At 54.7% G+C, this 23986-nt stretch overlaps 1 protein-coding gene and 1 long non-coding RNA gene across 51 annotated transcripts in view; one reads left to right on the top strand and one right to left on the bottom strand.

Moving 5' to 3' along the window:
* Positions 1-23986, top strand: part of CELF4 (CUGBP Elav-like family member 4) — a 312994-nt gene that overhangs the window by 88723 nt on the left and 200285 nt on the right. The window lies entirely within an intron of this gene.
* Positions 11764-22930, bottom strand: LOC123331118. The gene is made up of 4 exons (XR_006547582.2): positions 22558-22930; positions 21391-21908; positions 20700-20908; positions 11764-12477 (listed from the first exon to the last, which is right to left on the bottom strand). It is a non-coding gene; the product is annotated as an uncharacterized LOC123331118 (long non-coding RNA).

Genomic DNA, 23986 nt, shown 5'->3' with positions numbered 1-23986 from the left:
GAAGGAGGGCATGGCCACCTACTCCAGCGTTCTTGCCTAGAGAGTCCCATGGACAGAGGAGCCTGGCGAGCTACAGGCCGTGGGGTCGCAGAGTCAGACATAACTGAGCGACTGACACACACCAGTGTTAACTCTGCCTTTCAGTGCTTGGAGTCCCGCCCCCCCAGTGCTTTCTGTACCTGCTCTCTTGCCCAGAGCTGATTCAGAGCTGGGTGTGGGCAGGGGCAGGGCACAGCTTCTCTGTCTACCCTGGACCTCGCAGGCCCTGGCAACACCAAGAAGCATTCCAGCAGATCCATTCTCAGGGCTCCTCTTCCATCCACATCACCCCTTGCCCCGCGGCCCCCTGGAAAGTTTCAGCTTAGCTCACCTGCGGGGCTACCCTTGGTAAGACAGGAGTTTCTCTCTCTGTGGTCTCGGGCGCCTGGAGGAAACCCTGTGTAGAAGGCTCTTTGGCCTGGCCAGTAGCAGCTAGCACGCGTGTGTCTGGGCAGCCAGGAGTGACCAGAGTGAAGGGGTTTCCCCACACATGTGTGTCAGCCGCAGGGGTGGGGGGAGGGGGTCTCAGTGGAGTGCCTAGGTGAGACCATATGAGGCTGTTTGAGGGTTTGCTGACCTTTCACCAAAGCACGAGGCAGAGAAGCAGGTTATCTGTGTGAACTCCTGCTGCGGGAATGGATGTATTTTAGGATTCGCAGAGTTTCTCCTAGAGAGTGCGTGCGTGGGCGAGTATAAAGAGCCAGGCGTCTGCTTTATGGGCCTGCATCGTGGCCAAAACGGTGGGCTGCCAAGTCCCGTCAAAGATGGGCAAGCCTGGGTGATGATGGCAGAAGACATTATGGTTATTTGTCCTTCAGATCTTCCTGAAAACAGTTAGAAAAGGGCTGGAGTTCAGGGCCCCAGTTCACTGTGGCCCTAGTGTGTGTGTTGAGCCAAGGCATTTGTGGTATGTTCTCAATTGGACCACCAGGGGGCGCAATGCAGGTGGGCTCCTGCTCTGTTGGCTGGGTGGACACAAGGCAACTTGCGAGACTGTGGTGTCCACTCTGCGCCCAGCAGAACACTCTGCTCCACCTTCCAGAGCGCTTACAGCTTGTGGGAACAACGGCAAACTGCTGGATGACTTGGGAGGAGTCTCATGACCTTCCTGGGCCTGTTTCCTAGTTCCTTGGTGAAAATCTTGTGTGTCAGCCCTTTGTATGCTGTGGAGCGCTATAAGTCCAGGGATCGCCATGAAGGACAGAACAGTGGTGTTGAGTGTGTTTGACCAGGGTCCTCTGGCACAGTAACATCCAGCGGCTCCTAACTCATTCATGAGATAGTTACAGGACAATAAAAATACAGAATGGTCAACGGTGTGATTTGGATTCTAAGCTTCACTCATCTCAGAAGAGGGAAGGACTGTGACTGGAATGACCGTGAAGGACCCCGTGGACAGGGACACCAGTCCAGGTGTGCATCAGGGAGAGGAGATTGGAAAGGGAGTAAGGAGGGCTGACTTCGGGGAGCCAGGAAGGTCTGAATTGTCCTCCCAGAACTGGGGGTTCTGGGAGACTGTGGTGGGAAAGGCAGCAGGCCTTTCTCGCATTGCTGCCCTTCAGAACGTCCAGCCCGCACAGCCTGCAGGCCTCAGGCAACTCCAGGCAATGAGTCCTGGACATCCTGCTCACTCAGGCGTAATTTGGGCATTAGCAATCCCCAGCCTCCCTCCTCCCTGGGAAGGCCCTGCCTCCCTCTGCCCACCCACCCCAGTCCTCCAGGGCCTCTAGACCTAGCTCCAAGCCCTGCTTTCATCTAGGAAGCTCTCCTAGGCTGCTCTAACCCACATCAGTCTCCCCTTGGTCTGAGCAAGGTCAGCAGAGCCGGAGATCTAAGCCCTGGCTAAGGGTGGACCTGGGTCCAGAGCGTCAGCATCACCAGGTGCCTATTAGATGTGCAGAGTCTTCAGCACCACCAGGACCAGCTGAGCCAGGTCACTCAGCCTGCACCCCGCGGCATTTTAACAAGATCGCTAGGAGCATCATGTGCGTGCAAAGTCTGGGGACCACTGGCCTAACTTTAGGCTCTCAAAGACACTTCGTTTAAGTATTCCCAGAAGCAGACTTCAGAAAAGCATTTGAATGCAAGTGGGTTTTTTTAGATGGTGACCCCAGAAACATGAATAGGAAGTGATTAAATGCCACAGGGTGACAACCACCACTCATTGAGGACTCCCCGAAGGCCTGACGCTTCACAGATTTCTCTCATTTATCTGTCAAAACAGCATCACAGGGGCGCACTCTCGTGTAAGCATCGGCAGCAATGGTCTATGGACGAGGAGACTGAGGGGGAGGGGCTCACTCACCAGGGAGGGGTCTGGTTCCAGTGCCCACTCCTCTTCCACTGCATCCTGTGGGGCCAAGCATCACAAGGGCGGCCATGGGGTCACCTTCTTCTGTTTCTGTCACCCCAAAGTCAGGACCAGGCTGCTCCCACAGGAGGCTCTGGTGGGATTGCTAGACCCCCCGGGGGCCACGTGAGGCAGGGCAGCGGCCCCACAGCTGTCACCACACTCCAAACCTGCCTTTGGGTTGGAGAAGCCTTATTCTGCATGGGGAACAGAGTCGAATTCCAGCCCCAGTTCTGCCTGGAGCCTGACTGTGTGCCCTTGGAGAGTCACTTAACCCCTCTGAACCTCAATTTCAGTGACTGCCCAGTTAGTTGAAATGTGTTTGGCTGCAGTGGCTTCAACAAATGAAGCTTTGGATTTTTGCGTTAGCACGGACTCGGGATCTGATGTTGGCTTGGCAGCATAACGTCAGCATCAGTCTCTTTTTTCATGGTTATAAAATGGCTGCCTCAGCTCCACGCATCATACCCACAGTCCAGCAGAGTAAGTCCAGGTGTGTCTGTCCCTTTTATCGGGAATGCAAAAGACTTCCCAAGGCCCCTCCCCAGTAGAATTCTCTGTGGGTCTCGTTAGCCAGAACTATGTATGCTAGTGGTAAAGAATCTGCCTGGCAAAGCAGGAGACATAAGAGTCATGGGTTTGATCCCTGGATTGAGAAGATTCCCTGGAGGAGGGCATGGCAACCCACTCCAGTATTCTTGCCTGGAGACGCCCATGGACAAAGGAGCCTGGCGGGCTACAGTCCATGGGGTTGCAGAGTCAGACACAACTAGACGAACTCACATGTCCGTGACCACCCTAGCTGCAAAGGAGGCTGAGAAAAGGGATATCTTGCAAAGAAAGAGGCATGTATCTGCCATGATCACACCCGCTTTTATCAGTGAGAGGGGAGAGAGGATGGATAATGGGTAGGAGCCAAGAGAGTCCCCCCATTAGCCTCCTAGACATGGGTGGGGTTACAGAAGGGCAGGCTGGGCAGCGCGCAGAGCAGCAGCCCACCCCACACAGCTGCAGTGTCTGCCTTCAGCTCAGATCCTGACCCTGACCCTGATCCTGGTGTGAGGAGGCTGATTCAGAAAGAGTTGTTCAGAAAGAGGGTGTCCTAAGAGCTGCTTCTTCAACACAGTACTGCTGACTCAGCATGCCCATCCGACTGCTGACATGGTTTCTAATCCCATGCAATCCTTCATGGGGGATGAAGATTTCAGTCCCTTAGCTATCATATTTTTATCTTCTACATCTCTCTTGGACTGGTATCCTTCTGCACCCCTGTATGTGGCTTAAATATTAGAGAGTCAGAGGCCGCTGTGCCACACCCCAGCTGTCCCCATGTCACGGGGGTCCCACGGTCAGGTCCCCACTCTCGTTTTGTGGCCTGGGGGGACGCACACCTTCTGAAAGAGCCCTGCCAGTTTTCAGGGTGACAACTTGACTTTTCAGAAACGGAAGCAGCCGTGCTTCTGGCCTGTTGTCGGGGGTGTCTAGTGAGGCGTGTGCGATCTGTGCCAGGCTTGCCTGAGGACGAAGGATGTGCCCGCGTGATTGACTTCCACTGAGCTGCGCTGAGAGTAGGGAAGGGAAGGGGTGAGAGACACCCTGGCTGGCTTGTGTGGCCCCCGGCTCCTCAGGCCCTCCATCTGGGCTCAGCCTGAAGCCCCAGAAAGGCCCGCCCAGCCCTCGCTACTCCCCAGGGTGCGGGCTGTCCCATAAGGGAGTGAGCCTCCCGTCACAGAAGCATTCAAGCTGGGACTGAGTCCCTGGGGATGGGGGGTGGAGAGGGGGAGAAGTAGGGGAGACTCAGGAGGAGAACAATGCAGGAACCCCATGCTGGACGACTCATTTCTGTGAGGTGAGCCAAGACCATGATTTTCTGTGCTCCTGTTGGGTCTCCATCATAAATGGCCCCACAGCACACCCCTGCCAACCCAGTCCTCAACCCCAGCTACACCCATGACTCGCACTGTCAGCCTCCTTCCAAGAGGAGGGCCACCCAGCCCTCCCAATCTCTCCCTTCTCGGAGGACACTCGGGACCCACCACATCTCTGGGCAGTTTCAGGCCCCAAATTCAGCCAACCCAGCTCCACCACTCTGAGCTCTGTGACCTTGCACAAACCGCTTCACCCCTCTGTGCTTCGGTTTCATCCTCTAGACCCCGGGCTGCCAACAGTGCCTCTGCCCAGGGACTGCTACATGAAGTGATGCCAGCAAAGCGATGAACACCCTGTGTGCATGTGGGAACTCTGTAATGGGCTCCCCCCTGTTGCCGCTGTTGCTGTGGCCATCACCTGCACCCCCACCCTGCCCAGGAGGGAGTCCCCTGGCATGGCCCCCTTTGTCTGTCCCCACCCCTCCTGCCCTGGCCTGGCAGACAGCTGGCTCAGGGCACATAGCCCCATGGCTGACACAGGGCTGGCCACATGGGGGGCCGACGTACCTCAGTGAGAGGAAGCCAGGTGTGGGAGTGGTGGGAACATCCCTCAGACCCCTGGTCCTGTCCCAGCTGAGGCCTGGCTGTGCTTGGAGAGGGAGGTTCCTGCCCCTTCCTGCCCCTCAGTCCCCGAGAGATGTTAACGAAGTCCGTGCTGAGAGTTTGCACGATCCCGGCATCCACGTGGTTTCTGATGGTCCAGGAGGCCCTTCGAGGCAGGGCGACCCAGGAATCTGAAATGAATATGCATTTGGCCTCTCCCAGCAGCTCTGACAGCTGGCATCCAACAGCTGGGACTGTTCAGAGCCTGAGAGAAGGTTTTTCATTCAATTGGTAAGTGTTTCCTGAGCACCCATCAGGAGCCTGGCCCTGTGTTGGTGCTGCTTGGCGGGTGGGCACAAAAGAGAGGGCAAGGACTCCTCTACCCTGGGACTTCCCCTCCTGCAGAGGGGAACTGATGTATATGCCATGCGGTGAGACCCTGGGCTGAAGCGTAGAGCTCTGAGTAGTCAGGGAGCTCTGCAAAGCTGTATCTAGAGAGTGCCTTCTGTGAGCCTTGCTGCCCTGAGCACCAGAGCCGCTGTCCTGGGAAGGACTGGCAGGATTTGGGTGAATGGAGAGGGGCTGGGCACAGCATTCCAGTGAGGTGATGGCACACGTGGAGGAGGAGGGAGGGAGGGAGACTGCACTCCTGCAGCTCTCAGAAAGAGGTTGAGGGGTCCTAGAGTTAGAGGAGGCTTGGGACCCCAGTGGGGAAGTTCTTGAACATCCCACTGAGCAATTCAGTCTCTTTGGGTACTTGGGAGCTATCAAAGCTTCCAGAGTAAGAGAGTGACAGCCTCAATGGGTACAGCTGGCATACCTTAGGCCTGGGTTGGCAGGGGCTACTCTCTGGGGTTGGGAAGGCCTGCTGGAGAGGGGTTGAGGGGAAATTGGGTTCCTCTGGACCCTGAAGCTGGTGAGAGGAACTTGACTTCCCCCACACACAACCATTTGAAGGGCTTGTCCCATCTGAAGGAGAGTGCTGAAGAGGTCCCCAAACCACCTGGCTGCACATGGAAGTTTCTGAGACATTCAAGTTTGTTACAAGTGCAAGGACTAGAGGTTCAATCTCTCTCTCTCTCTCTCTCTCTCTCTCTCTCACACACACACACACACACACACACACACACACAGAGGCATAAGGTCAGGGTGGGCCTGCAAATCCACATTTTACAAAGGCTCCTGCCATGATCTGAGTGCCCGTCCAACTCTGGGAGCCCTGGGCACCCACACTGTCTGTCTGGCGTTGTTGGAAGACCTTCATTCCTCCTCTCAGGCTAGAAGAGTTTGATCCATGAATGAGATGCTTCTCTACCGTTATGTTTTCTTCCTGAGGGCCAGAGACCCTCAGAGAAGTAGAAAGGGCAATGGCCTTAGCACCATCCTCTCCCCACCATTGTACATGGGAAACACAGTAGCCCAAAGAGGGTACATGGCTTGTGAAGGTCCATGGACAGTGGGCATGGCTCTGCCCACATGCCACATTCAGGTCCTTTCTTGTTTACAACACAGCCTTCATCACGACTGATGAATCTGGTCATCTGTTCAACCCAGCCCAATTCAGCAGCGCTAGGGGGACACCCATTCCCGTTAGCATCCATATGACAGGGTTGCTTAGTGCAGTTTTATGACTTCTGAGTAGATGATCCAATAGTGCTTCCATGTTAATGTCCTGCCAAGCCTACTTTAATGAACAGATACAAAGTGTGTGTAATTAGCACAGCCCTGGTGTGACAGTGGAAGCAGTGAGCCACTCGTAAATGCTGTTGTTCTCTTAGGTAGACAACATATGCCTTCAGACAGCAATACTGTCTACACTCTTTCTTTGTTGCTTAAAATGTTTTATGCTATAGATTTTGCAAAGACTGACTTCTCCTGTAGTCCAGATTACCCCTTCCATTCTGACTTGGTGAGTTCAAACTTTACAAAGACTTCAACCAACTCCTTGAGCGTCGAGCCCCTCACACAGAAGGAACTTTCAGTAGGTGGGTCACCGCCTCTCTAGAAGGCCTCCCCTGATGGAGTGAACCCCATTCTCTATATTCCCAGGGTGTCCCTGGGGACTATTCTGCATTATGGACCTGCAGAGCAGACGAGATCCCACTGATGACCCTCATGCCTCTCAGACCCCTGGGAGCTTTGCTGCTGTTTTGTGTGCTCCAGCCCACACCCCACCTGGATGTTCCACAGACATTTCCAACCCTGTTAGATCACTAGGCAAGAACCCGATCAGTCACCCATCAGACAATCCTGCTGTCTGGCCGCTGTTTGAGCCCCCCTGCCTCCTGCCCATAGGTCCTGAAAGACAATACATGCTGTCTCCCTCCATTCTTATTAAAGGACTTATCTGGGGGAACTTAATATTTTCTTTTAGGATAAACTGAGCTAATGCGATGTGCTTGTTTTAATTTGCGAGGTTAACTGATCTAATTATCTGTGGCGTTTAGTTAAATCCTTGTGCCTGGGCCTGCTGCAGGTGTGGGCTTTGAATTCTGCCAACAGGAAATCTCTTAAAGCGAGCTGATCTAACACAGCGTGGTCTGCTGGTATGAGGGATTTTGTAATAATGCATGAATTTATTAACATCCAAAGATAAATAGAGGGTGTATTTACATTAAACAAATTCACAAGGAACTGTCTGTTTTTTCCCTGCCTGCCTTTTAATAGAAGCACCCCCAACCCCTGTCACTGTGCTATCCACTCTGTGGAGTCCAGAGCAACCTCAGGGGTTCGTGAGACTACAAGTTGATACTCTGCCGTAATGACACTATGTGGGGAGCTGGTGTGGCAGGGGTTAAAGGCTTGGAGTTGTAGTTGACCCTGAGAAGGGGGCCACTGGTATTGCAGATCCATATCCCTAAGAGTCGACACCGTCTTGCCAGGTGAATAGGTGCCTCTCGCCAGTGGAGGAAAGCACTGTTCCCTTGTCCCTGGGCTGGGTAGGGAGTCCTGGAAATCTGGGTTTGGGACTGAGAGCTACACCTCCCAGGGGAGAGTGTTGGGGAGGGTGACAAAGGAACGAGAAGGAAACCCTTCCATCTGAAGCCAGTTGATTGGCTGGTGCCAACCAGCCTGAAGGTGAGGGGCAGCCCCCTCCCCACAGGATGTGTCTGGAATGGCTCCTGACTTCCCAACCCCACCCATGCCTGACCCTCCAGAAGCTGCTCCACTGCCCCCATGCGGGGCTCCAGAGTCATCTCAGAGGCTGGGCTGCGATGCCAACACTGTCCAAAGGGAGTGGAATTCTAACTCCAGAAATTCCACTTTGCTCAAAAATACGGCTGGCCTGTGTTGTCTGGAAACCCGGGTTTGGGATGAAGCCAGGCCACCGTAGCCGCCTCTGAAATGCATTTCCCATGTCCTGAGGCCCAGACGCCCTGACAGCCTGAGTCACTCAGCCCTGACCTGTTTTCATCCCACGTCCAGCTACCCCCGCTTCCACATGAGTGCTCCTGGATGAAATCACACTTGCAAAGGCACGTGAAGAATAAGCATGCATGTGCGAACTGTCCATGGGCATGCACAGACGCACACCTGCACTCAACATTCAAAGGTGCCCACACACGTACACCGGGGAGCCTGGCATGTGTGTGTGTGCAGGAAGCTCCATGCACATATGAGATGTGTGTGTATGCATAAACACACACAGGGAGGTGTGCACACTCTGGCACCCAGGCGCACAAACACACATGTGCATGCACGCTGTCCTCTGGCTCCTTTTAGAATTAAAAGGGAAGGTTGCTCTACAGGGACAGCTGAAGATAAACTCTTGATTTCTGATTTCCAGAGTAGTTTGGACAAGGTCCTCTGAAATGCATTAAAATGCTAATCACAGCATCTGTCTGAACCCTGGCAGCTGTGTGACTTGGGGGGAAGTCGACACAGAATGGATTCTGAAGCCTGCGACGACTCCTCGACTCTCCTTGCCTTGCTCCCTCCTTTGTCTCCTGCTCCCCGCCCTTGCCTGTCCCCCCATCAGCCTCCACCCAACACCAGCCTCCCTGCCATGTCATCCCCGGCCTGGGCCACAAGGAGATCTTGCCTTTGCTGGACTGTGGGTCCCAGAGTGTAGCGGCTCCATAGGGCTAACAAACAAAGCCTCCACTAGGATAGCCGGAGCCGAGAGAAATGGCCTCCCTCCACTTGGGCCCACCGCTCCCCTGGGTACTGCTTCATAGCTGCCAGACTCCAGGCCTCTGCCCTCAGGGGAGAGCAGAGAAAGTGCCTGAACCCTCAAGGATGGATGCTGAAAGCGCATTCTGTTTAACCCACGGAAGTGCACTCAGGGTAGACCAGGGAGCGGGGACTGGGTAGATCCTGCAGCCACACTCCCAGTGAACAGGACAGGCCCTCCCCCAGCCACCCCTGACTGTTAGCCCAGCTTGTCTGCACAGCTCCTCCCTGACACCAGGGACACCCCAGCACCCAGGAAGCCCTGACTCTCTGCTTCTTGCACAGCATCAACCCCATGCTCAGCTCTGTTGCTTCCCTTTGCCTGGCATCCTTCTGTAACCCAAGCCCTAGCCAACACTCCAGACTCAGCCCAGCCATCGGCTTCTCCAGGAAGCCTTCCCCAGTCTGGACAAGGCTGGATAAGATGCCTCCTCTCCGGGATTCCCAGAAGTTCCCGTGCATTCCTCAAATGCCATATTGTGACATGACCTCTTAGCCAGTCCCTCACCCTGGACCACTTGCTCCCAGAGGAAATGGCCTGCGCCCCGCCCATCCCTGTGGGCACAGCATTGGCACAAGGATTAGCCTGCTAATTTCTCAGAGGCTGGGAGGATGTTGGAAAATGTAGGTGGATATGCCCCTGAAACCTCAGGACCAGAGCTGCTGCGAGGGACCCCTCCCCGGACACCCTGGAGGCATTTCTCTCTCACTGCTGGGACCCGAAACGGGCTCCAGTCAGGCCCCTGTGGGCACAGGTCTTACACGGGGTTCATGTGCCCACCCCTCACCCCCACCCCACGAAGACCGAAACTCCCAGCATCCCACGGTTCCATTTTTCCTCTTAAGCACCAAACTGTCATTTCACTAAACACCATCTGGAGACTCCTGGCTTCAGCCCCTCACTTCTCCCCAACTCTTATTAATGTGACGGGTGTTTATTCCTTCTTCCTCCCCTTCCACTTCCTCTAGAGCATCACAGCTCTGGGGCCTGCAGACATTCATCTTATCTTCGGGGAGCTCAGCTCTGCTGGGGAGGTGGTTGCTCAGGCTTGGCTTTAAGCAGCTGACAGTGATAAAGAGCAGACAGAGCAAGAGGGAGCTGTTCCTCCCCACTTCCTCGCGAGCCCAGTCCCCGGCGGCCTGGGCGGGGGACAGCGGGCAGGGGAAGGCGGGGCAGGAAAGGACCTCGGGTAAACCTGCTCCACAGAGGCTTCAGCTCTGCCATGCTGATCGTCCCAGAACTCCAGGACCCTCCATGAGTCCCTGGTGCTGCCAAGCACAACCTGGATTCCCACCCCAGCCCTCAGCACTTGCATCCTCTGGCCGGTCCCAGCATAGGTGTCAGCCCCTGGGCACCCATCTCTGCAGCCAGCTCACTGCTCCTCTCCCTCCACGCCTGGGCTCATGTTGTGACTCTCACCTGAACGCACTCACTCTCCTTTCTCGCTTGTCTTTGGAGGAGGAGCTCATGCCTTCCTCCTCTGTGCAGCCTTCCCAGACGCCCTCCCCCACCCACATCAGGAAACGTCCCCGGCCCTAGCCACATGATTTCACTCCTGCTCTAACCCATGTCGTACTCATGAATCGTATCTCCCGGAACAAACACCAGACTCCCCAGAAGGTGCCCACAGCACCCAGTACAGGACTGGACACACAGGTCAATCCCTGATGACTTGAGTCGCAGTGAACCCACAGCAGTGACCCCACTGAGATGAGCCCCAACTCCTTGGGGTGACTGGTTGGCACTGGGGGGCTCACAGGTGGAGCCCCCACCCCCAGTGCCCACATGGAGACCCACCCATTCCGGTCGCCGCTGTGGCCCAGGCTGGCACTCGGAGGCCACCCTGCTTCCCCTGGTAAAGCATTAAGCTAATGCGTGTTGTGTCTCATTAGCGGCGCTCTGTTTGTGCCAGGGCCAGGCAATTTGATGGGTAGTTGATTGGCTATTCTGTTTATTTATGGCAGGAAAAGCATTCTTTATTGAGGACTGGGCAGCACATTTCTGTCCCTATGGCGCTAAGATCCTCTGGCAATCATGCAATTATAAATTAAGACTAAATAAATAATATATAATAAGCAATAAAGACTGCACGCCTCCACGTAAAGAGCTCTCCTCGGGCAGGCCCCGCGGTTGGGACCAGAGATCCAGAAGAACCCCAGCCTGAGAGATACCACCCTCCCAAGCTCTCAGCCAGCTTCGGTGTTGCGGTGAACTTGAGCATCCACATGGCTCAGCCATCACCCCTGGGAGCGGGGAGCACGGCGGCATCAATCGAAGGCCTGTAATATTCTGCTGCAACTGACCCCACAAAACCTTGAGGAAGCGGGGGTGGGGGGCGGTGGTGGTGGGGAGTAGGTTCTGTTATCAACAACGGATAGGCAGGGAAACTAGGTAAGGCCCGTGGAGGTGGAGAGACCTGCCCGGGACCACAGGGAGAGGCAGCCGCGCTGGGACCGCGTTGTCCTGCCCTGGGTTCCCTGACGTCTCACAGGTGGGTCAGGCTGGGGGATGGGAGGAGGAGCCTCTTCCAAGGACACAAGGCTGGGGTTGCCATCCTTCCCAGGGCTGATGCAGAGCCCACTCTCGGTTACCTGAGGGTGAGAGAAGAGAGTGGACTTCCGCACCTCACCTCCAAACTGACCCCTCCGCCGTCAGCATCATGCTGGGGCCCCCTCCCCCCCAAACCATCAAGAGGATACAACTGAGTGGGTAAGAGGTCGCCACCATCACTCTTGTTAGGCCTGGAGGGGCAGGGGTGGGTGAGTGAGGCAGAGGGGCCGGTCCAGCCTGTCAAGCCATGGCTGGGGATAGGGAACTGTCATGAACCCATCAGGGTGGCGCTACTGGGAAAGAACCTGCCTGCCAATGCCAGTGCAGGAGACTTAAGAGACACAGGTTCAATCCAAGGGTCAGGAAGTTCCCCTGGAGGAGGAAATGTCAACCCATTGCAGTGTTCTTGCCTGGAAAATCCCATGGGTAGAGGAGCCTGGGGGGCTACAGTCCATGGGGTCGCCAAGAGTCGGACGCGACTGAAGCTCTCTGGTGTTACTGGTGCATCAAGGGATGTGCCAGCCCCCTGAAGTATGGGAGCAGAGAGAGAGGGGAGAGTGCCTGGCAGGGCCTGGACAGGGTGGCTGGAGGGATCCTAGGGGCCTCGGGAGGGGCCACAGAGAGTCTCTGGGGACCTGTTCAGCCACTGGGTATGCACGCCAAGCAGGTGGTTATTGCCCGAGTGTATCTGAGGACAGCAGGTCAAGGTTCTCCCCTCAGCCGGTCACCCGTGTGGAGTGGGAGGAGCAAGCTGGGTCTGAGAGTCTGGCGATGACGCTGTCACCCTGGCTCCCTGTTCACCAGCCTCGGCGAGCTGCAGCACGGCTTGGATGCTCTCCAGCCGTGAGACGCCTCCCCTCGTGGGGCCGCTGGGATCCTGAGTGCCAGGAGCCCTGGAACGCACAAGGGCTCTGAGTCTCCGCCAGCTGCTCTGCAGGGCACACCTCCACACCCAGAACCCCGGGCCAGCCAGAGTCCTGAGTCACGGGCCAGATGTGGGCAAACACGGCGTCTCCCCTGAGGGCCCACGCGTGATCCAGAATGTCTCCGTGCAGTCTTCCCAGTGGTCTGGAAGGGCCCACCTGAGTGTATACTGAAGCCAGAACGTCCTGGAGGGGCAGGGCTGTGCCTTGCTGGGTGGGCTGTAAACCTCGGCTATCTGAATGCATCTGCCTTTCAGTCAATGCACACCCCTGTCCCAACACCCCGTCCCCACCCCGCTCCCCTCAATCTTTCCCTGCTCTCCTCCACTTCCTCCTCGCAGAAACTAATTGTCTGTCTCACCAGCCAGCGCCCAGCGCTTCCGAGAGGGTTCTGCACGAAACTAATTATGCACTGCTAATTTGGAAGCTCGCAGCTTTCCCAGGAACGTTCATTCGATTTGGGTTGTTCTGCTGAGTGGCATTTCTGTACATATGCCCCGGGGCTGGGGGGCCTATCAGGGAGGGGTAGCTGAAGTCTGGGGTCAGGAGGAGGGGCCTGGGGGCCTGGGGTGGCACTGGGCATGGTGTGTCCATGTCGGGGAGGGGACAGGAGGTGCCATTACCACCAACCAGGGGGGCCCTCCCGAGGGACTTGATGGCCTTGCAGGGAGGGAGGGAGGAACCCCATGATGCCTCGCACTCAACTGGGGTGGGGGCCAGAGGTAAATAAGCACTAGGTTGGCAGGATCACTCAGGGGCCTGGGCACTGAGCAGGATGGGAGCTGGGACCGCCCTGGTCTCAGGGCGAGAGCGCTGGGCAGGTCTGAAGACGGTGGAGGAAAGCAGAGGCCATTGTCCTTCGAAGCCCCTTCCAAGGAAAAGTCCAAGCCCCAGTGGGTGGTCCCAGTTTGGTCCTGGAGTATCAGGGAGGGAACGGGGTGGGCAGAGCTGGGGCACAGCAGAACATTTCCTTTTCTGACCTGTTCTTCCCCAGCCAGCTTCGTGAGCAGGTGCCCCATGCACAGAGGGCCGGCGCTTGGTTCCATGCTCTGTTGTCACCAGTTCTAAATTTTTAGTAATTTTGGAACAACAGGTTCCAATTTTTCACTTTGCACCTATAAACTATGCCCCCACCCCTGTCAAAACCATCAAGGACAGTCCTGGGGGACTTCTACATATTCATCATGCCTCCTAGAGCAGTGGCTCCCTGCAGACAAGGGCTGGGTCTTCTTCCCGCTGTCCACAGAGTACAGGCAGGGCTTCCCTGAAACGCTCTGCAGAGAACTGTGGGGTTTAGCCTGGGTCTTCCACACCGTGTGCCCCAAGTTGGCTGAGATAAGTCACATCGGGCCATCTATTCATGCAAGCAGGCTTTTTTTTTTTTCTTCCATCTCCCTGCAGCACACTCCCATCTCTCAGCAAAACGGTGCCCCAGGTCCCAGCTCAGCAGAGAAGAGTGGATGCTAGTGGCGCCTTGCTGCAGCCTCAGCTCTAGACTCTGGCGGCCGGGAGCTCACCCAGCTGCACCTTGGAGATTTCAGGGCACATGCACAGTGGGAGGGTTGGCAGAGAAGTCAGGATGCCCGCAGAGCCCATAGATGGCCAGCCTGACAGGAAGTCCTCCAGGGAAGCAAGGAGGAGGGTGGAGAGAAAAGATGTGGCACCAAGGTCAGCAGGGGGATCCCCAGCTTCCTGCTTGAAGGGAAGTGGGACATGGGGCCACTGGACCCCTCTCATTTGCCCTCCTGAGATGACCAGGTAGTGCCAGAGGAGCCCTTGTGATATAGGGGAGGCCAGATGGCTACAAGGGCAACACCCAGATCCCCTCCCACTTCTGCTGGGCTCTGTGGTCAGTGTGAAGCTCATTGTTGGCTCCTACTCTGTTGCACACACACTGTGGACCAAGCATCTGCCACTGACTGGCCATACTCCCCTCTCTGGTGGAAGGAATTTGGCCATGCCAGGAGCTGTTTCAGCAGTACCACTGAGACCACCCCTCACTTACCCCCAACCCTGCCTTGTCCTGAGTGCCTTCCCCAACAGACATACGTGAAAGCTAATTCTAGCCCAACCATGTTGCTAAGAGGTAATCTGTTAAACTGCTCTGACTCCTTTGCTACAAAATTTGCCTCCTATGGGCTTCCCAGGTAGTGCGAATAGTAAAGAAACTGCTGCCAACGCAGGAGACATAAGAGATGCAGGTTCAATCCCTGGGTCAGAAAGATCCCCAGGAGAAGGAAATGGCAACCCACTCCAGTGTTCTTGCCTGGAGAATCCCACGGACAGAGGAGCCTGGCAGGTCCATGGGGCTGCAAAGGGTCAGACATGACTGAAGCAACTTAGCACGCACGCACATGCCTCCTCTGGTGGAACCCTCAAGACAAGGTGGTAATGGCAACCTCTGGCGGAGCAGAGGCTCCCACTGTGTCTCGGTGGCCTTTCTGATGTACGACCACACGGCCTGGCAGGCGTTCTGACCACCTTCCTCCCGCCTCCGCTAAAATCGGTCCCATCCTTGACTCTAAAGCTCAAGCCCCGCCTTCTCCAGGGGACCCCGGTGAATCCCTCCAGGACTCAACAGTGAATCAGCCCCCACGCCTGTGGGTTAACTGGCTGCTTCTGTGGGTGGCTCTTGTTCCACAAGTCACTTATTAGCCTACGTCTAATCCTCCAAGTCTCACACTTTCCCAGCACACAGGAGACAGCCAGGAATGAGCTATCCACAAACGTACATACCTCTGCATTACCCCTTGGCCTTCCACAAGCACTCCACAGTGTATTGTGTGGTATTTGTCACCGGCTTTTCCTTCCCCCGATGAGATCGGAGTGTCACTTTCCAGCAGGCTTGTTCCGTTCCCACAGTCAGCCTTGGGAGGCCCACTTCCCACGTGGAAGCAGCGAGAGGCTGTTACTTGACGTTGACTCAAGTTTCCATTAGTTTCTGAGCCTGCCTAAGAGGCAGGCCTCCTGCTGAGTCATACTGACCAGCCGTCGGCAGTAACCAATGCTGAGTAATGGTTCGAATGGTAACCAGCATTAGCGAATAGTTCCTGTGATAATTGCAGCCTAATTTGTGTGTGCGCTCATGAATTAGCATGCATCTGTATGCCATTAGCACTCTGAATTATCTCCTGAGCAGCGCTTGCCTCGGGCCTTGTGGACAAAGCCAACAGTGCACCGTATCTAGAGCTCATTTTCTTCTAAGAACAAAGGACAGAAAAAATGGAGCTTTAAGTAAGGCAAAGAGTTTGCTTAAGCCCCATCCGTGGATTGTGGATTCGCTCTATAAATGGAACCTCTGGCCGTCCCAAGGTAGAGAGGCAGAGCTGGTCAGAAGGTCCAGACCTCATCACTGAGGGTCGTTGGTCCAGTGAGGTCCTCAGTGGCAGCCTCCTGGGGTCTCTGGGGCAGAACTGAGAGCTGGTAGGGAACCCATCACAGCCTAAGAGATGGATGTATATAGCTGGGCTATGGAAAGGAGTGTGTTGTTTCAAATGTATCCAGGAGTTATTTCGCAAATTCCTTATGAGCTTCCCTGGTGGCTCAGATGGTAAAATCGTCTGTTTGCAATGCGGGAGACCCGGTTTTGAACCCTGGGTCGGGAAGATCCCCCAGAGAAGGAAATGGTAACCCACTCCTGTATTCTTGCCTGGAAAATTCCATGGATGGAGTACCTCGTAGGCTGTAGTCCATGGGGTCGCAGAGAGTCGGACACGACTGAGCGACTGCACTTTCACTTTATGTAAAAGGAGTGACCACCTTCTGACTTGACTTTTGGTGGCACAGATTTCCTAAGAACAGAAACCCTTGGTGTTAAGGTCTCTAGCTGGACCCACTATGTTCAGCCGTAGCAAGTCCTGGGCAGTGGTAATACTGAGGAAAATTCCTGAAGAAATGCTGGTGACATCGGGGTCGGTTCCTTGTACTCCATCACCCTTGCTCACTGCTGCCTATATCATTTACAAAGTAAACTGCTAGGTTTCAGTAAGAAGAAACTGGAAATTGCTATTTGATCTTCCTTCCAGTTTTCTGAAAAGTCCCTCCATATGACAAATCACGCCTCCAAACTCTGTCTTCCGAGGACATATGTGTTTAAAAGACTATGTCCCCATAAAAAACACTCAGCCCAGGACTTCCCTGGTGGTACAGTGGATAAGAATCTGCCTGCCAATGCAGGGGGCATGGGTTAGACATATGGTCTGGGAAGATTTCATATGCTGTGGAGCAACCAAGCCCGGGTGCCATGACTACTGAAGCCTGTGCACCCAGAGCCCATGCTCCGCAACAAGAGAAGCCCCTGCTGTGAGAAGTCCATACACTGCCCCCACTTGCCACAACTGGAGAAAGCTGGCACACAGCAACAGAGACCTAGCACAGCCAAAAATAAATAAAAAACAAAAACACTCAGTTCAGCACAGGGGCCCTAAGTTGGTATGGTTTTACGGATTGAATGTGTCCATGGGTGACCAGGACTGATTGAGGCATGCCAGCTGCAGCCAAACATAGCATATTAAAAAGCAGAGACATCACTATGCTTATAAAGGTCCATATAGTCAAAGCTATGGTTTTTCCTGTAGTCACATACGGATGTGAGAGTTGGGCCATAATGAAGGCTGAGCACTGAAGAAATGATGCTTTCGAATTGTGGTACTGGAGAAGACTCTTGAGAGGCCCTTGGACAGCAAGGAGATCAAACCAGTCAATCCTAAAGGAAATCAACCCTGAATATTCATTGGAAGGACTGATGCTGAAGCTGAAACTCCAATACTTTGGCCACCTGATGTGAAGAGCTGACTCACTGGGAAAAAAAAACCCTGATGCTGGGAAAGATTGAAGGCAGAAGGAGAAGGGGGTGGCAGAGGATGAGATGTTTGGATGGCATCGCCGACTCAATGGACATGAGTTTGAGCAAACTCCAGGATAGTGGAGGCGTGCTGCAGTTCAAGGGGTTGCAAAGAGCTGGACTCAACTTAGCAACTGAACAACAGCTGCAGCCAAGGACAGCCTTGCTCGAGGAGCGCCAACAACCACTCCCCCCTCAGTCCCAGAGGGTCACAGAGGCCCATAAGGCAGCTCTGATGAACATAATCATGAGTTATCCTTCCAGTTTCTGAGGCCAAATTCACACGGCTTTCCCCCAGGACCTGGAATTGGCCTCATATGTGACACAGACACCCAGCTTCTGTCCAGTCCTCACTCTTTCATTGCCAGGATGTCACATCCATGAATTCTTTGTGTGTGTGCTGTGTGCTCAGTCGCTCAATCATGTCCAATTCTATGTGATCCCGTGGACCGTAGCCTATAACGCTTCCCTGTCCATGAAATTTTCCAGGCAAGAATACTGGAGTAGGTTGCCATTGCCATCTCCAGGGGATCTTTCTGACTCAGGGATCAAACCTGCATCTCTTGCCTCTCCTGCATTGGCAGGTGGATTCCTTACCACTGCTTCACATGAATTCTATAAACATCTGTGAATACAAAAGCATTGGGTCTTTATGCTAAGGACAGCACATAGGCTAAAGGACATCAGATCTTACTGAGCCAATAATGATGAGAACGCAGGCACCTGCCTGGAAGTTCATGAGCTCTGAGCAAAGATGGAAGAGTTGATCATACAGACTGTTAGCTCTGAGAGGGAGAAAACTCAGAGCATGTTGGCTTTAGAGAGGAAACTGACTCTGGTCATTGAGCCAAGATCATGGGATACATGGAGACCAGAGGGAGTGATGTGGGGTCTCTGCATGCCAGGCGTCTTGGAAAGAATCTGAAATACACCAGGCGTGTTGGAGAGAATCCGAAAGCCACAAGTACAAGAAAACACTTTAAAACCTGAGGCTATGGACACTCATCATTAAAAATTCACCACAAGGTGGATAATCCAGGCATAGGAAATAGAATCAAAATGTGTCCCAAGCTCTATTATCAGTGGTGAACCCTGTAAGCGATGTCAGACTTGCCAGTAACCCCAGGTTCTCTGACCAAGAGAAGCTTTGCAAGCAATGATGTTTCTGCAGGTAGAGCAAGCTCTGCAGACAGCAGTAAGCTTTGTAGCTCCTGATGAACTCAGCTTACAAAGCCAGCGTCTGCTAAAGACAATAGATCCTAAGGACAGTACCTGGTTCGAAAGTGGGTGAAGAACTCTGCCAGCAAGGACTAACTCTGCAGACCACAGGCTCTACAATCTGCTCTCAGTTCTGCAGATTCTCATGAGCTTTGCAAGCAATATCAGGCTACACAAACTCCAAGAAACTTTACAAGTGGAAGCCAGCTTTGTGGCTAGTAACGAGCTCGGCCTGTAAGGCCTGGTTCTGCTAACCACAGACTCTACAAACAGCAACGGGCTCTAGAGCCAGCGACAAGACCTTCCAGAAACGGCTGACTCTACGAGCAGCAGCGGGCTGTGCAAATGTCAGTCGGCAGAGCCAAGCTCTGCAAGGAATAACAGAGGTGCTGCAAACTGCATCAAGGTCTCCCCTGTCTTGGTCTCCAGAAATAGCAGGCTGAAGAAAGCTGTATCCATGCCGGGAGCTGCTGCTGCTGCTGCTAAGTCGCTTCAGTCGTGTCCGGCTCTGTGCGACCCCATAGACGGCAGCCCACCAGGCTCTGCCGTCCCTGGGATTCTCTAGGCAAGAACACTGGAGTGGGTTGTCATTTCCTTCTCCAACACATGAAAGTGCAAAGTGAAAGTGAAGTCGCTTAGTCGTGTCCGACTCTTTGCGACCCCATGGGCTGCAGCCTACCAGGCTCCTCTGTCCATGGGATTTTCCAGGCAAGAGTACTGGAGTGGGGTGCCATTGCCTTCTCCATCCATGCCGGGAGAGCCCTGTCCAAACCAAGTCCTGTGGTGCTCCCTTCATGTGAGCCCCTGGGAGATGAGAGGGTCCTCCCTCCAGCAACACTTGGGTGGCCAGTCTCCTCCATGGGGAAGTCTCCTCTGTGGGTGCCTCCTTTTAAGGGCAAGGAACACTCACAGATGTGGGAGTGTGAACATGCACTTGGAAAACTCAGAGGTGCTGCCAGGGGTGGGTGTGGAGGTAGCCAAAGCAGATGCTTAGATATTCACATCTGTGGCTAAGAAGCTGTACCCTAATGGGAGGAAAAGCTGCCTAGGATAGAGCAGACTCGGCCATAGGCACGGAAAGAGGCCACCCCTACTCCATGATCCTAGTGGTCATTGGGAAGAACTCCAGACCAAAAGGATTCTGCCGCCTAGCCTTCCCTGTTGCTGAAATCCCACCATTAGAGCTTACACCATTCAAGTCAAAGCGTGAACTTCGTTTCAATGAAATTACCACCCACGCACTCTCCCAACACCGTCAGCCCACAGCCTCAGTGTGAATCAGCTCGTCATGTCCTCTCCCTGGTGATAGACATCCAAGAGCAGCGTTGGAAGGTTGTGTGGGTGCCCGTGTGTGCCTGGATCCTTGGAGCATCTATGATGCCCGTGAGGGCTGAGCAGGGTGGTCAGGGAAGGAAGCAGGAAGACAGCTCATGGGTCAAGCCTAAAAGCTGAAAGATCAAAATTCATAACCCTGCCAGGCCAGAGCCTTGGAAAGCTGAGGTCAGAGGGTGGAATGGCCTTCTTGGCATCTCTCAGGTCTGCAGGTGCTGAGTTGGAAGAAAGAAAGGAGGGGGAGGGGAGCTGGGAATGGTCTTCTGGCTGCAGGATGTGAGGTCTGCTCCCAGGCCGAGCTCCCAGACCTTGTCGATAGCAGGAAGCCTTGCTCGGTTAATTAATGAGTTATTCAGGCTGACCCTTGATCTCTGGAGCAAATCAAGGGCTTTGTGTGGCTCCTATTAACTCCCTGGATTTGCTCAGCAGCTGCCTGGGAGGTGGGTTGGCGAAGCCTCCTCCCCCTCCCCTCTCCAAGCTCTGATCACACCCAGAGAGCTAACAGGACTCTTGGCCATAGGTCTCAGGGCACCCCTGGAGGAGGCTTCCGGGAGGGGACAGCCCTCAGGAGGAAGACCGGCAGATTCAACAGTGGTCCAGGGTGCACAGCGGGGCCACCGTGGGCCATCTGCTGGAGGCAGCACCAAGCAGGCTATAGAGGTGACAGCAGTCACATAGATCCAGTTCCTCTGCCCCTCAAGGAAAGCCACAAATACCCAGAGGCCCTCCCAGTGCCCAGGAGACAGCCTGGCTTCTGCAGCATCTAGTAAGAGCCAACCTCGTGACATTCACACTGTACCTTTGGGGTGGGGGCAGGTCTCAGAAGCTCTCTCAGGAGAGATGCCACCCCAGGAGAGACGCTCCCAGGAAGGGCCAATGACAGAAGGCCTCTGAGAGGGAGCCCCATGAGCCAGGTTCACTCTGCAGGCCTCTGAGGATGGGTCACATCCAAGGATGAGCAAAGGAGTAGAGAAGTGGGGTGGAGTCTGGATCCCAGAACATGGAGCCCTGGAATAGAAGGAGAATCCCCAGGCTGGGTCGCAGGCCCTGCCCCTTGCCTGGTGGAAGAGATCACTGGATGGGCAGCTAAGAGAGGAAGTGTGAGTCTCCGCCCCTCACCCAGGCATCACTGTGGTTCATCAGGAACGGGCCCCTGAGTGAGCATCCACAGGAGGGCACCGTCCTGGTTCTGCTCCTCCCAACTATGTCACCTGACCACCCAGGCCTCAGCTTCCCCACCTGTAAATGGGGGCTAAGAAGACCCTCCCTCCCCACCTTTGACCCAGGAGGATCCAATCCAAAGAGGGCAGCGGAAGCCCTTTGGCAAGATACAGTCCTATCTTCAAATTCGTCAAGGAGCCAGGTGGCCCTGAGCCCTTGGAAAAGGTTTCCTTGGCAACCCCATGTGCTGTCAGAGTGCAGAGGTGGCGTCCAGGGCAGGACTAGCAGAATGCTAACCCAGGGCCCTGCATGGAGAGGCCCAGCCTCACCCGTCCTTGGTCCATCCAGGGAGGGCGGAACTGAGGCTGGAGGAAGCCAGCCTGTGTCTTCAACAAACCACCACCTGCTAGGAGTGTTTGTGGAAGAAGGTGAAGAGGCCTGGGCTGACCGGCCAGGATGACGAGGAGTGAGATGGAGGAAGTGCTGGCCAGGGTGAGTGGAAGTCAGAAACAAGGCCTGAACGGGCCAGGCCCACCCCCATCCAGCCCGCTCCTCGAGTTCTTCCTGAGAACCATGATGGAGGGTATCAGGATGTAGAGATGGAGACAGGGCCTCAGGAGGGAAGAGGAAGACCGAGATAGCTGCCTGGAGAAGAACTTGAGTCCAGACAAGCCTCGGGGAAGGTGGGCAGCCGAAGGGGACAGTGCTGGACCTCAAGCAGGCTGGAGGCCCGGGGTCCCCTCCACCACGGGTGCTGAGGGGAGCTCCAGACACTCCAGAGTCCTTGCGAGCAGAAGCCTCAGGGCTCAGAATCAGCCACAGGACTCTCTCGTTGCAATTCGTGGCGCTGGAGATACAAGAGGAAAGAAGATGCTCAGCCCTCGGGGAGCTTCCGGTCTGGAGGGGGAGATAGACTGAAAGGGAGGGAGGAAGTCACAAGAGCCAAGGGTGGAGAACCTTCCAGCTCTCTGTGGGGTCAAGGGAGGCCTCCCCACAGAGCCGTGGGGGAGGTGGGCAGCCTTTCCCAGCTGAGTTTATGATCAGCCACTTCTCCAAGGAAGACCCATGACCCTGGGACCTGCGATGCCATGTCTCTCAAGTAGGAGGTCTGCACAAGGATCACCGTCTGTCCCCCGCCTCATTATATAGCTGCCAGTTCTGAGACCCCACCCGCAGACGAGTCATGAGACTGGGGCAGAAGCAGCAGCAGCTCTGGGCTCAGAGCTCCAGCCCTCGTTCCTCAGATTCCAAGGCTTGGAAGGGAAGGGTTCTCAACCCTTGGGGAGCCCCCACCCCAGGCTTTTTTCTTCCTGCCAGGAGAGTGGCACTGAGGAGAGCCTAGTTGTGGCCCCAGCGCCTGGCCGTGTTTTCCCAGGAGGATAAGGAAACACCAGGGTGAACGGCAAGGGGAAATCCATGAAAAAGTCTTGGAACCGAGGAGGGGGGAAGGGAGAAGACTGGGGAGAGAAACTTTTAAAAGGGGGAATCTCACTCACCAGGACACTCAGAACATATAAATCCTAAGTCTTAAGATGAAGAAGGGAGGATGTGTTTTTGCCCAGCTCCCGTATCCTGTGCACCAGGTACATGTCATCCTTTGGAGGGTGTAAGCAGGTAGCCTGAGAAATCCACCACCTCCCGTCCGCTCCTCCCGCCTCTAAAGGCTTTAAATCCATCAAACTAAATGAAAGCAGCTGCTGTTTTAAGGAAATAAAAGGCTCTCATATTTAAAAGCCCAGAGATTTTGAGTGGAGAGGCAGAGAAATATATACGAATGTAGATATTTTTCTCCCAAAGTACCACTTAGCAATGCAAACCCTGAGCAGCCCTGGAGAATGCTCTCGCCAGAAGGGGTGGGAAGGGACGCTGGCCCTGCAGGGATGGGTGCCCGTGTCCTTCCACCGTGGCCACAGCAAGGGAGGGGGTCAACGGCTGTGAGTTAACTGATGGCTGCTTTCCTCCTTAAGGTCCTTAGCACATCCAAAACCTGTTTTGTGAGCCTGGTGAGATGTGAGGGGCTCGCTGCCCTGAGACAGGTGCTAAGGGTGCAGGAAGGAGACCTGCAAAGAGCTGCGGTATCTTGTCCAACCAGGAAGGGATCACTGGGGAGTCAGGTGGTCTGCCTGGGACCATTCGAATAGAGTGAGCCTCCAGGGTCCCGGGGTCTCCTGCAGAACAGTCACTCCACCTGCCTCCCAGTGCCGTGTCCAGGTGTGGTCAGGCTTCTGGCACCTGCCAGCATCTTTCACAGTGAGAAGCTGCTTTCATTTACTTTTGGATTTTTTTTTTTTTTTTTGCATCCTAGGGGACAGATCTTTGCAAAGTTGTTTCTGCTTTCTGTTTTGTTTTGTGTTGTTTTCGTGTGAATTACAACCATCCCTTTCCTAATGTGATTGGTTTGTCTGGAGGCAAGGAAATTGGTTTTTGGCTAGAAAGACAGATGAATGGAGAGGAAAGCCTGGGGTAGGGTGGAGGCACGATGTAAGCTCATTGGACAGCAGCCTTCCAAGGTCTCCCCGTCCAGCTGCAGGCAAGGCCCAAGGTCAGCCTGACTGAGAGCAGATGGGGTGACAGAAAGACAGGAGGGGGAGAAAACTGGGCCCTATCTTTGAGGAGTCTGCAATTCCTTCTAGAGAAATGAGCTTCTCTATTTTGCCTTATTTATCATCAGGAGGAAAAATGAGGCACAGGCTCCTCCAGGCATTTTCTTTGAGCGGCCACCCCCGTTCCCAGGCTGCCGTCCATCCGGTGGCAACCAGTGCTTTGGAGCGTTGGTGGTCCTACCCTCAGCCTGATGGCCCTCCGATGGCCGACCTGCTCCCTGTCAATCACCCTACACTGTCTCACCTCCATGCCGTCGCCCCAAGGGTCCCTCCATCGGAAATGACCTCTCCCTCCACATTTTCCCCAGTTCACATGTCAGCC

This window comes from Bubalus bubalis, chromosome 22 (genome assembly GCF_019923935.1).
Source record: "Bubalus bubalis isolate 160015118507 breed Murrah chromosome 22, NDDB_SH_1, whole genome shotgun sequence".
NCBI lineage: Eukaryota > Metazoa > Chordata > Mammalia > Artiodactyla > Bovidae > Bubalus > Bubalus bubalis.
This window is presented reverse-complemented; position numbering and strand designations above follow the sequence as displayed.